Source organism: Bacillus rossius, chromosome 2, assembly GCF_032445375.1.
Source record: "Bacillus rossius redtenbacheri isolate Brsri chromosome 2, Brsri_v3, whole genome shotgun sequence".
Taxonomy (NCBI): domain Eukaryota; kingdom Metazoa; phylum Arthropoda; class Insecta; order Phasmatodea; family Bacillidae; genus Bacillus; species Bacillus rossius.
The window spans coordinates 133,775,742-133,789,733 of NC_086331.1; the positions used below are offsets into that span (position 1 = coordinate 133,775,742).

Genomic DNA, 13,992 nt, shown 5'->3' on the forward strand with positions numbered 1-13,992 from the left:
TTAGACTTGCTTCCAGACAGTCCTATACCGTCGGCGCAAAAGGCCAACAAACGGGAATGGGGGGGGGGAAAAGAAAAAAAATTACTCACCAACCAGGGTGTAGAGTTCGGAGCTCACTAGGTGTCTCGCGCCGACATCAGGATGCCGCGGACCGAGAAATCAGGATGCGCGGACGAAACCGGAATTTTTAGAATTAAATAAGAAGAAATAAAAATTTAACTACGCATGACTTTTCTAAAAACTACCTCTGCCTGGCTACTGTACAAACGGGATCACATCCCTTAAGCAAACTGACTACATTCTCGTGCACGCGAAAATCACCGTTCCCGCAAAAAGCCTCTTATCGCAGAGGACGTAGATGAGACGAGGTCAGTAGCCGAGGTCAGAGGGCTGAGTCCCCGCAGTCGGCCAAAACCCCTAATTAAATCGGGCGGTAAGGCCCCGGGTCAAAGGAGGGGGTAGGTTCGGTTCTAAGCCGAAAATTTCCGAAGGAGTCCGAGGCAAGGGCGCCCATACCCGGGGGCAGGGGGGGGCCGTGGCCCCCCCCTAGCTTTCAGGGAAGGAAAAAAAATAGTGTAGTCAGGTGCTTTACTTTAAAGAAAATTATTTAAATTCGGTATTATGTAGAAGTGGTTCAACACGAAGATATTATTGTATATCGTTTTTTACATGTCTGCTTCATTTTTTATGTTAGTTCAAGCATTAGTTTCTGCCGCTGCGATATAAGGTGTTGTGTACAGGGAGAAAACGCTGTTCAAGCGCAACGCCCGTGGCGAGTCATTCCCCTTCGTAATGCTACCCAAGCTCACGCGATAACACAACACAACAGATTTAGAACAGTCAGAGTTTAGACGACGCGACAGTTGACACGTGCTTGTAGACGGCGAAATGTTTTGCTACTTTTTCGTCATAATGTGTATGTTCACAAATAACATCTCAAAACAGAGATTTTTCAATAGTCTTTAGGTCTACAGTTTTATGCATCTGGTCTAGATTTAGTTTAGTGTATTCAGTCAGTATAAATAACTTAAGTGTAAATAAATCAGTGAAAGTGTTATTATGTAGTGTTTCTTAGATTTCCTCATTCGTCACATCCGTTCAGATTATTCACAATTTTTAAGGTAAGCTAACACCTTTAAAGTTACTCAAATAAGAATTATTGTCCAGAAAAGTCTACAACGTAAAATTTATGTTGGAATTTTGAATTTGAGGAAAACCACTTTTTCCCTTCAAAAGTGTTTAAAGGGATAAGGATTCCGCTACCTTCAGTAGACTCGTAAGCAATTTACACTAGAATCTCGATTTTACGTACGCTCACGGTCGCTTGGATTGCATTCGTAAAATCGTTATCTTCATAAAATTTTAAACACCCCACCCCGTGAAGATACATGTTATAATTTATTGAACGGAATATATATAATATTAAATAGTAAAAACAAGACTGCCATCTGCCCTCTGCCCTCCCTTGCGTTCCCCTTATTTTTTTTTAACATTCCACAACTTGCCTCATTGCATAGTGACATCACAGCGACTAAACACAGTTGCACCACGCATTGCATCATGTTAACTTTTGTGTGGTGACAGTAGGTTGTCCGACATGCCTTTCTTGGATATCTTTCCTTTTCGTAAGACGCGTGCTACTAAAATAAATTTATATTTGAGTTTGCAAACTTGTTCACTCCTTGCCAGAGACAACTGAAAACAGACGAGACTTTCCAGGGTTAGGTTGATGAGCTGGAAGAATTCCCTGCCTTGCATTTTTATGGACTTCACCTTATCATATTTATCAGTTAATCTTTAACAGATAGGCTTGAAGAATATGAATGAACGCACTTTTAGTAACATAATCGAGGAGATCAAGCACACAGTTCAGTGTACACCTGTACTGTTTCATAAAAGTGATCATAGGTAGGGACTGAAAAAATTCGCGGTTTCAATGACCACTCGGATAGACTCCACGATTCTCTATGTACTCGGGCAACTATCACCTGGTCATTGGCTACCGACTCGGGACACCTGTTTATTGCGATTCTTATGATTCGATACTTCTTTAGTTGAGTCTTTGCCATTGGCCTAGAGTCCTTCAGGTAAATTGCGGTCCAATCACTGACGCAGCATTAAGCTAAATGAGTTTGGATTCCAGCCTGTCTTGAAAGGAATCCGCGAATTTTTACTGTCTCTAATCATAGGCTTATTTGGTGAAGAAAAACGCTGCTCTGTAACGACAGACATTCATTAAAAACACAGTACATTTTAGTGCGAGAAGCCCTTGAATTTGTGATAGCCACAGGGAATTATTTGTTTGTATAGTAAGTTAAAAAAAACTTAGTTGAAAATTCGCTCGTCACGTCTACTTGCTGTCAGTTATACCATTTTTGAGCGTTTTTTACTGGGAAACCGATGCAGCGAAGGTAATGAATGCGACACATGTCAAGATAATGCCTAATGGCATGGGTTGTTGGATATTAGCGGAAAGGAGAGGAAGTAGCTACTCAATATCGTTTCTTTCTCTCACGCTTCACAAGGTTTCAAGCTCAGTTGCTATGCTCACGAGCTGGAAATGTTGGAATGAGTAAGTAATGTTGAGTATAGTTCATTTGCGGTAAAATATATATTTTTACGGCCTTGACATAATTTTTCAATCGAAGAAATTTCAAACTTTGCGACAAATAAAGTGTAACTAGTCCATTTTTTCTTTTCGATTTTGAGTTTGATGCCGCAATAACTTATACAATATTCACTAACGGTAAATGGCTGTTGTATTAGCTTTAAAATATGAATACGCTGTGCATAAAAAATTAATATTTTTATATGTTTTCATAGTGTTTTTTTAATTTTTATTAAATATATTTTGGTGTCAAAATTTCCGAATTTTAGTTGGTTCCTGAAAAATGTATTCGTAAAAACCCGGCTTCGTTGAGTCCGGGCTCCGTAAAATCGAGGTTCTAATGTACTCTTAATTCTGAAGTTAAGTACTGAACATGTTATTTAAGGGTTTATCAGGGCCGTATTTACGCGCAGGCTATCTAGGCTGTAGCCTATGGGCCCGCACCACACGACACGAAAAAAAATTATACTGCGATGTGGATCTTCTTATATTCTTAAAATACGCGTCGACATATTGTCCAGTTGTTTTGTGTGGATTAATTGCGCTGAACTAAACTCTTCTGTGTAAAGCTGATTATGAGTTATGTCAGCATTTAGAAATTTTCGATTATTTTCATTGGTTTTGGTGTCACTTAATTCCTTAACCTCTAAATAAATACTGTTTGGTTAAATTGTCTAGTTTAATAATAAACTAATTTTTTCTGCGCTTTACTATCACTTAATAAACTTATAGTCCTCGACTACTGAATCCATCTGTGCTAATTCTAAATGATAAGCAATTATGATTCATATCGAAACATAGTAATATTCATTTAATTGTGAAACAATTTTTGACTATAATTATAAGCGTATTTCAGGTGTTACATTTAAAAACAACTGTTTTCTGACTGTGATAACATATTTAAATCGTTTCTCTCCCAAAGTTGAATCTTTTGACCAACACGTTTTCAACTTTATAATTATTTTAATTTAATTTGTACGCGACATTTATTTAGGGGTAAAGAGAGCAATTAGTTGAAGGACTGTATTCTTGATATCCGTGTACCCGAGACGCTGTAAAAGTTTAAGGACTGTATTCCTGCATTTTTAATGCTAAAAATTCATTTGTTTCAATAAAATAGTTAATATTTAATTAATAAAGTAGCCAATAAAGATTTTTTTTTATGGCGAATGAGTACTGTGGTCTAGTATTTTAGTAACAGGACAAAAAATTTTAACAGGGTCAGAACTGGAACTATTTTATGGCTAGTAACAAGCCGCAGTTAAGTCTTCCAAAAGATTAAAAATACTTCATACCCCTAAGTCTGGCCCCCCCCTACAAATTATCATATGGGCGCCCTTGGTCCGAGGCGGTCGTGGCAACAACATGACATGCGCGCTCTCTACCGGACCGAAACGAAAACAAAGAACAATCGACTTCTCCGGGCCGCGAGAGGAAAGCATAGTGCCTTATGGCACCGCGACGCTGCCTTCTAGCGGCGTAAGGGGGAACTACTTGAGGTGGTGAGCAGACTTGCCACCAGGTGTCATGAGGGTAAGCTCTGCCCGCTGGCGACCAGGCCCGCGGTTACTTTTTTTGCCGCTAGATGTCAGGGATGTGTCTGTCGGACCCGGGAGAAGGTTTTTGCATCAGGTCATCGTCCCGTCCGGTCACTGCTCTTAGCTTAATTTCTCAGAACTAAAGTGATGAGGAGAGAGAGGAGGGGGGGGGGGGGGGCAGAAATAGCCACTTAGGTGGGAACGCAGCTCCACTGGAGACTGCTTCGTGACGAGACATGCTTTTCTCAGCAGGCCTCTACAAGGTAGCAGCTTACAGCCCAGGAGCTGCTCAAAGCAGTTTTGGTCATGCAGGGAATTAAAATTACAAACTCGGGGCGTGACTGCAGGCGAGAGAAATTTCAACCGGGCTGACCATGTCCACATTAGACAGCAAAATATCAGATTGGCCCCCTGGGAAGGGGCTTCGGTCCACTGGCACAAAGTTTAAATCGGTGGCGTACACCCGCCTAACAAAAAGTAAATCACCCCCATTAACCACCAGATAAATTAAAAAAAATTGAAACCCCGAAAAATTTTAAAATTATAGAAAAAATTTAAAAAAGTGACGAAATGCCTAATTTCCGGCACACAACTTAATTTGCTCTATTATAAGCTAAAAACCACGTTCCAAATGCTCAATTAAAAGGTAGCACCTGGTAATTGGGTGCTTGAGGCTTAACAACTGTTTTGTAGTATTTCATTATTTGAATTGTGGTGACGTCGTCCGACCGAAGGCCACCGTAAAGCCCGACCTGCAACCGCCAGTATTCAACCCCGCTAACGGAACGCGCCCCTAGCCATGGCCCACCCGAGTCAGGCGAGCCACCAGCAACCAAGGTAGAACCATGCCCCACCCAAATAAACAGACCGTAATTTCAACCAACCACGTTATAAAAACAAACACAGATTATTAAACAGTATTACGTATTAATTTAAAGTTGGTTGACGAAAGTGCGACGTAGGAGTGCCTGGGCACTCACGTGTGTAATACGTCGATACGTGTGCGAGTGTCCCCCTGGCGGCCTTCTGCCTGAATTAATCAATGAAACCATATGACATAATTATTCATCCCTCGTGTTACGTTATTACCCCCACCAGAGCAATCCGGCAAGAGACGAACAGTCACTGGTGTGACGTAAAATTTAAATGAAATAATTTCTAAACTTAATAACTTCAATTTGTAGAAGGGACGAATGATCTTGATTCAGCTTTAATAATTAATATAAGAATTTAATGCCCTTAAATTCTCTTATTTAACATGTCACATAGAAACTAACGTAATGAGGTCAACCCTGGCGCGAGGGCCACCGAGCCTCGGCCGGACGCCATGACATGACGCCAGTACAGCGCGACTCGTGGACCGGGGCGGACGCACGTCCCACGGAGACACATCATCCTTTGTCTACATCAAACTCACTTTGGTAAATATAGTCATTTCTTAAAACCTCTTTTTTAATAATCTCTCCATGCGTACCCGGTCCAATTTTCGGTCCAGGACCTAATCCGGCCGCATAAATCTAAAACCCCCCTGCACCACACCTGGTCCGCGGGGTAGGTTCAGCATCCGGCACGGGCCGTCTCCCGAGGAACAGAACTTTAGTTAAAATCAGTCGCTCCGGCACTGACACCACCCCGCAAGGGAACTTTGAGCGAATTTAGCTGCAGTCCGCGCTCCACGACCGTGGACGCGAGCACTGCCTCGATACGTAGATTTACGGGATTGGCCGCCTCCAATCACCCTCACCCCTCGTTTGAGTAACCAGGCTCAGAAACGCCTAGTGCCACGCTAATACGGAATATTTAGTGACTTTGTACGACACCTTGGAACTGAGCGTTTTTCTTTTGTAAACTTGTGCCACGTTTATTAAGTAACTTTCAGACTCAGTTGTGTGTAATTGTGTAGTTTTTGTATTTTGTGACGTCACCTGTTGTACGACGTGGCGTGTAACCAACGTCGTTACACCTAGACCACAGTCGTCTGAATAAATGACGCACGTCATTTATTGCCTCATTCCAGCGTATGATTACTTAACCCTACGATTCCCAACCACCGCCGAGTAGGGAATTCCTTAAACCCACGCAACTTCGCCGACGGTCCTAGTGGGCCACGCAGGGCAATCGACCCCACGACCCACCTACCGACTAGCACCAGAGCTAGTCTGGCGCCCATCCGGATACATTACATTCACAATAGCCACTCCGCTAGGAACCGCACCGGGATTTGAGCCCGAGACCCCGGACGACGGCAGTGGCATCAAGTTGGCGACTGTAAATTTATTAAAATATTGTCTCACTGTGAACTGTTTTAGTTGGATTTCTCTTAATCTGAATCAATCATTGTCACAGGCACTTTAATTAATGCCAGTGGCCGCGGTGACTGGTAATGAGGTTCGTTGTCTGCTCCGTGTGTGCGGAGCTCGCACGGAGCAGCAATGACACATTTGTTTAATGCCTGTAATTAATAATTGTGTCCTAATGTCTTGTTCCTTAATTGTTTTATGGGGTCAAGCCCCCGGGGTTTTACGCCCTGAAATTTATTTGAGTCTAGTGGGGTCACGCCCGCCGGGCTAGGGGTGCGCTCCGAAAACGGGGTCTGGTACTAGCGGTGCGGAGCACGGGCTTAGATGCCATGGTCGGGACGGTGTCAGGTGTTAGGTCAGCGAGTGAATACCTGACAATATAATTTGATCACTCATCACTTTATTCATAAATAACATATTGTTTTTAAATCATATTTAATGTAAACACAAATGACATAGTATAAAAGGCATTACTGAATTAACTTAACACTGATGCAGCCTGTACTGGTAGAGTGGTTAAGTGTTAGTGACCAAATGGTCAACATATATTTAGTGATTTATGTTATTGTAGAACGTCATTTAAGTTTCATTTCCTCCACCCAGCAAGATAAACTTGCACATACACATTGTTTCCTTTCAATATCTTACAACAATAATAAAGCATTCTGCCATTAAATACATTGTAGACAAGAGAACGGCTGGCGGTCGGCGGACAGAACTTGTGATGGGCAACTCGAGTTGATTCAACTAAGGTCACTAGCAATAATACACTCTTTGATATTTATGTACTATAAGCAAGTTATAAAATATATAGATATTGGTTTCAAATCGTTTATATTTGTGTGTCAGGTGTGAATTTCAAGCTATATGTGTATACCTTTGAAATACGCACAACACAGCTCACTGCTGTACAAAATCTATTCAGCCAGGTAGGATTTAGTGGTAAGGTCATTGGGTTTTATTTTTTGCACAGGCAATCTATCATTGCATTTTTGCACCCTCCTACGATGGCGCCTGGTGCAGTCGCACAGCCCTAAGGCCACCCCTGCAAGTGGGTACAGCTTGTATTGTATAATTTATTTTCATCTGTAGACAAAAAAATGGCCCATCAAACAAAAGCTTAACCTGTGAAAGTTGGCTGAATGCCATTTGACTATCGCCATATTCTTGCACCCAAAATATACCGTTACGTGTAGGGAAACAAGTCCAGGATAGCCTAGTTAGTTAACTATAGTTTTAATTATTAAAAAGTGTTTAAACTATTAATTATATTATAAAAATCTTAAATATCTGTCCAAAAATTAATCACACTTTCAAAAGAACATTTTTTATTGTCTCCACTGGAGCTGGGCTCAAAAGTGGCTTTCGCTCCTGTTAATTTCTTACCACGCACCTTAGTTCCAACACACTGCTTCGCACCGTTCCCTCGTTCGCCACACACACAACACCATACCAGAAAATCCGGTCCCAGCTGCAATGATCTTTTCAGACAAAGTCAATGTAAAGTCGCCCACTATTGCTCGCTAAGGGATCACTCACCCTCTTCATTTCACTTACTCTCACCAGTCTCGCACTCGCGTGCTGGTATCGCCACCAGCCTCTATCACTCTCTGGAGTTCGGTGTTGTTTTACATACCTGGGAAGTTCCGCCCTGGAAAGGTCTAATAGCCCTCTCAAGTGTCATACCATCAGAATCTCAGACTTAACAATAAAAGCTGCAAGACACTGGTGTCCTAGTTACGTAACTTCTAATGATGGTGCTCTCAGGACGCGCATAATGTACAAGGAGAGAAAGATACTAAATCTATCTGGAAAGGGCAGGGGGAAGGGATAAAATGGATCGCAGCGGTATTTCCCCCACAGATAAGCACGGCCAGAATGCATCTCCAGCCATCTTTGGCTGTCTCGTAACAATAATATTTGGCTGTATCTAAAGCCTGGAACATTTTCTGGAACAAATTTCCAGCGTGATCTGCTACATTAAATGTAATACAATGTTCTATTAAAAATCTGGTAAAATAACATTCCACTTAAATCACACCAGTGTTCTAGTACATCTTGAGGAAAATAAATATTGATTATATTTTGTTGTCTTCAGCAGATTTCAGATTGCTTACGTGTTTCAAGCACTTCAAGTGATTAGAAACATTGTTATTCCAGCCACGAGAAACACTTATATCTGTTGTCACATGCTGAGAGTTGCATTATTTGGGTGTTTTTGCTTTGGTGATATGTACACAGAAACATTTCCGGATACAGCAACCGAAATACCTCTCCATACTGTCTTTTATTGTTGATGGACAGTATGATGGTACAAACAACCTCACTGAACACTAAATATCTGTATACAGACACTTTAAACTTCCAAACACATGCAACACAAAAACAACTTAACAGCAAATGCTGCCATTTATATTGCCACCACGCAACTCAACTTCCCTATTTGTCATGTTAACTTATTTCTCTTTCAGTTATGAAAAAAAAAATTCTGTATCTGCTTTCCAATTTGTTTGCTTGATTTACATATTTCTTTCTATATACTTTTTGCCTTTTCTTATTTATGTGACAAAATACACCATTATGACTAGTGTTGTTAAAAGTACTCGGAAAAAGTAATTGGGCTCAATTACAATTACTGTGGTGATAATGTAACTAATTACAAGTAAAAATTACTTTACATAGAAGTAATCAGTAAAATTACAATTACAATTACTTTCCACTACCATTTTAAAAATGTCCTATGATTCAATTTTTTTACACTTTGTTACATTAATAAACATACATATTTGTTTTGTTAAAAAAATGATTTCATGTAATGATTAAATTTATATCTTTAACTAAATGAATAATATTTGAGGACAAACTTGCTTGAATAACATCAAAAGACTTCATACAAGTAGTGGAATTGACCTTACAAAACAATTGCATTTTTAAGTTCTCATCAGATAGATTCCCTCTCTTGATGGCAAAAACATCTTTACCAACACTAAAAAGACACTTGACGGCAGCGATGTGTTAAATTTTTAAAATGTAATTTTAGGATAGGGTAATGTTGGAGACACTGCAAGTCACTATGGCTCTTCATTTTTGATCATAGATGTTGTGCATACGATCGGAGCACTACAAGCGTAAAATTATAAACTTTACTAATACAATTCTTGTTCTTAATTGTATTCATTATACGTTCCAAGAATAAAAGTAACGGCAAGTAAATATAAAGTATCGATTACAATTAATGTTATGTATTCCGATTACAAGTACGAATTACATTTTTTAAATGTAATTCGTTACAAGTATAAATTACTTGAAAAGTAATCGTTACAAGTAATCCGATTACTTGTAATTCGTTACTTAACAACACTGATTATGACCCCATATTGTACTAAAATTACAAAAAAAAAGTCAAAACAATTTGTAAGCTTAATAAAAAGTGTAAGAATTTTAGAATTTCAGTACAACTGTAATGCAGATTATTTTCTGTAAAAATTACAGATAAACCATAAAAATTGGCATATATGCAATAGTGATTTTTATTTTGTTCATTGTAACACAGATATTGTCCTTGGCCTGACAGAGAATTGATCATAAAAACCATTGAGTAATAAAAGCAAACCACATAACAAACTATATTAAAGTTATGTAAAATTTAATTTTAATTTAATTTCACCTTGAAATTCACTATGCTGGCAAGAAGTTAAATTTTTCTGAAAACACAAAATTTCATTTCAAAACTGTGTTTTACTCAAGAATAGTGGACTGCAATCCATTGCCATATTATAAATAAACTACTACGAAATGAAGTGAAAACATCTCAAGAATCTGCACCATGATCTCATAGGCCCTATTATTCGGTGGCTCACAGCACAGCTCTCAGCTAATTTTGATGTTCTCTGTGGCCATGCCTGCAAAGTTGCTTATAAATGTACTTAGAACATGTAGGTAACTAACATAAAAAAATAAGTAAAAATTGTAACAGATTGCTGAGGATTGTGCACATGACTTCACAAGAATTTAATTGTGCATATATTTAAATATAAAAACAGGTAATGTAGCAAAAATTGCAACTTTAACTTGAATAGATGTAAACCTGTGTACATTATTGTAAAGAGGATCTACCACAGAATATTAAAATTAAAATGAAAAAAAAAAAAACCTAATTTTGTGTATGCTTTTTATTCAGTGTAGATTACAAATATCATGTTTCAGGTCTACTGTGTTTTTGATACTTGTATTCAATGAGAAACAAACGGGGTGGAGACAGATAGTAACTTTCAACAAAATGTTCGGATCAGATAACTAAGATGTTCAATGTTCATATTTGTCATATAAAATGTTTACAAACAGAACGAGAAAAACACGGCAGGACCTATGTGAACTTCAACTGCCGACTAACTGTACATTAAAAAACTGCCTCTTTTTCAGAAAGGCTAGGGACGTTGTTCATCTAACTTTGCTAAGCACAAACAGATTTTTTAATAAAGATTTAGATTTAACTTTAAATAAAATGTAAATAAACTTGTCTGCAAGCCTAAAATTACATAGATGTAGAAAAATTAGAAATGCAACTCAAGACATGATACAGCCAAAACATTTTTTTGTTGTGTTGAGTTCTATTGAATCTCGCAACTGCAAAAGAATAGAAAATAACTAAAAATTAATTTTTACCAACCATCACAAATTATAGCTTAAACCAAAGATAGTTGTTAATACTATTCACAAGTCAATCCTCCACATTTATGTTTTAGGTTGTAAGAGTGCAAACAAATGATTAATTTAGTGATTTCCAGTTCTCAAAAATTTCATAAATGCACATTGTGTAAAGCAAGTGATCTTGCAGTATTTGTACTGATTATATGATGACCCAGTGCTTTTAGAGTAGTTAAAAACTCGAACATAAAGCAATATAAAACAATTTTTTTTTTGGGATTGGTACCAGTTTGAAATATTATATATTTTTGCACTGCCCTAAGTATTAAACAATACAAATACTTCTATTTTATTCATACATAATTAGAAAGAACCTAAACTAAAAATGAAATAATTAAAGTTTGACATGCATGATGACAATATTATTGAAGAATATTTACTACAAATGAAGACAATATTTTTTGTGCTGGGTCATATTACAAATATTTGAGACCTCCTACATTAAAACTGTCACTCATTAAAAAAATCTATTTACTTAAACTCATACCTATGCCTCACACAAGAAACATAATAGTTTTAAAAAATAAAATGGCACTGCATGCACATTTGTATTCATTTAACTATACATTAACAAAAAAAGGTTTGGCAAAAATTATTTACTAATATTTCTCACAACGTACTTCTTTAAATATATCCACATTAAAATTAATTTACACTTATAATTATGCCTAACAAACAATAAAATTGTTATATTGTCATTGTTAAAAGTTGAAACGAGTTACTTAACCTATAGCTTACCAAAAAAAGGTTAATTACTAAAATGTAATTTAATCGTATGCGCAAATGAAAACAAATGCTGATGAAAAATAGTTGAAGTGACTTTGTAGATAATACATCCTAAAATTGCCTAACTATTCATAATATAGTTTACTTAAAATACCAAACAAAAATTTAATTATTTTGTATCCAGGGGAAATAACATAATCACTTGATACAAGTTAACTTACTTAAATATATGGACAAATGCCACACCAACTAACTGAACACATGAACAAATTTACAGCTATGTAGTATAACCATTCTTTACCTGAGAAACAAGTAAACAAGTGTATTTGCAAGTCATGTCGCAAGTTTAGATCATAGATCAACATTTTAGAATGGTGAGAAGGAAACTTATTGAAAAATTTAATAGAAAAGACATTGGCAAAATAACTTACTAGGTGTCAGTAGCTGCACTTAAGAAAATAACTATGTATTTTTTTACAGCTAAAGACTGCTCAAATGTGAAAGTCACAGGGACAAGGTTCAAATTACATTATGGACAGTGAACTACAAGGAAAGCACTTATGGTACAGCTTGACATCGTCCGGGCCTGCGGGCCCTTTTTGAGTCCGATATGCCACCGCCCAAACACCACCATCTCTGTTCAAACCTCCCACTTGCGCGTGCGTGTGTGTGTGTGTTGATCGCCCGGCAAGAGGGCGCTGTCGAGCCAGTGCACCGCACCCCTAAATATAATTGAATTCAACAGTGTAAATTGTTTTATTGTTCCCCGAGTGTGACGTGACGGCTGATCGGCCAGGAGGTTTTTATGTACTTTTATTTAAAATTGTGTAATTAAATATAAGGGCGTTTCCGGACATTCCTGAAGCACACCGAACGAAACGGAAGCCAGACACTGTTTAAATATATTCTTTAATAATTGTAATTTTTATTATCCTTTTTTTTTATATTCAGTAAATATTATGTAATTTTTTAAGAATCCTTTTCATGTTGGTTTAGTTTCCCGTGGCACGAAATCAGAAATACCATTAACGGCAATTGTTTCGGCGGGAGGACGCCATGTTAGTCGAGCCGAGCCATGAGCTCAACCCAGTCTTCCGCCATCAACGACCGAGAGCAGACGCTTCAGCACTCCGGGGACCTCACCGCTTGTTCATCACTGCTTAGTAATACTGTTCATCTTTAATTCTTTTCAAATATTTTTTCGTTTAGTCCTCGGAGCTTCTTTCGGTCGGGGGACTGCTTAAATAATTACCTTGTGACCATTATCAGTCTTTTCTCAAACTTTATGCGTAAGTCAAGGTGTGACCACGTGGTTGGTCACTGCACTTAAACTGATTCGTGCCGCGGGCGTTTGTTACAGTTTAAATTGTATGCGTGTGTAATCGGATTGGCCGAATAAATAAGGGCATGTAAATTTAAACATATTCTTTTATTTTTTTAAAATATGTGAGGCCATGTTGAGTGTGACGGCGTGTGGGACGTCTAAGAGCCCACTGTGTAGGGAGTAGCGTGCCCGACGCTGAGAGCAGGCAGGTATTAGTACTAGGTTGTTTTCAAAGGGGGAATTAAAATCACGTCTCACATGGGCGACGTCACGACCCTGGCGAAGAGTCTCTCATAGGTCCGTGCCCGTTGCACGGTGGCGCCATTAAATCGAAAACCCCGCTTATTAAAGATCAGAGGCCACGACCCCGTAACAAGCTATCGACATATGACTACAATGTACAAGATAGATAGATCCAATACAAATGCCTACTGTCATGACTAGTGCTGAGCCGATACCGATAACCGTTACTAAATATTAGCCGATATTAACGTATCGGATTCGTCCGGACCGATACTTTTTTTTGCCGATACAGTCACAAAAATTGTATTTATTTTCACCCATTGTGAAAGAAAACTTTTCTTAATACTTCCGTAAAATAACTATAAATTACATACCTTACGATATTGTGCTTTTAATTTAGGATAAATAAACATTTATTAAAATGCCAACACAATCGGCTGTACATAAAAAAACGAGCAGGATTTAAAACAATAAATTTATTCACAGAAAACCAAGTATTTTCTAACCTAGGCCTAAACACAAAACCATCACTTTTTCAGCGATATC

At 38.2% G+C, this 13,992-nt stretch overlaps 1 long non-coding RNA gene across 1 annotated transcript; it reads left to right on the forward strand.

Moving 5' to 3' along the window:
* Positions 1 to 511: 511 nt before the first annotated feature.
* Positions 512 to 13,299, forward strand: LOC134529863 (uncharacterized). Its single transcript, XR_010074721.1, has 2 exons — positions 512 to 2,572; positions 12,360 to 13,299. It is a non-coding gene; the product is annotated as an uncharacterized LOC134529863 (long non-coding RNA).
* Positions 13,300 to 13,992: the final 693 nt, after the last annotated feature.